The following is a 278-nucleotide window of genomic DNA, read 5'->3' as shown; positions in this document are numbered from 1 at the left end:
GATCGTTTGAAGAACCCTTGCATAGCGACTTCCAAACACAATGTATGCTAATAATATAATATCATACACGCGCTTATATACATATACATAAATTACACGCCCAGCACCGTCTATACAATATTATGAAGTATGAACGTTACGTAAGTAATAATATACATATTGTACATTAATTGTACACGTTTAGGGGTGTTCGATTCCCATGGCCGACGTCTCGTCGTTTTATCGAACACTTCACACTTCATTAGACGCACGCCCCGACCGCGACGTTCATGCGCTTA

Source organism: Acyrthosiphon pisum, chromosome X, assembly GCF_005508785.2.
Source record: "Acyrthosiphon pisum isolate AL4f chromosome X, pea_aphid_22Mar2018_4r6ur, whole genome shotgun sequence".
NCBI lineage: Eukaryota > Metazoa > Arthropoda > Insecta > Hemiptera > Aphididae > Acyrthosiphon > Acyrthosiphon pisum.
Note: the sequence above shows the minus strand (reverse complement) of the source record.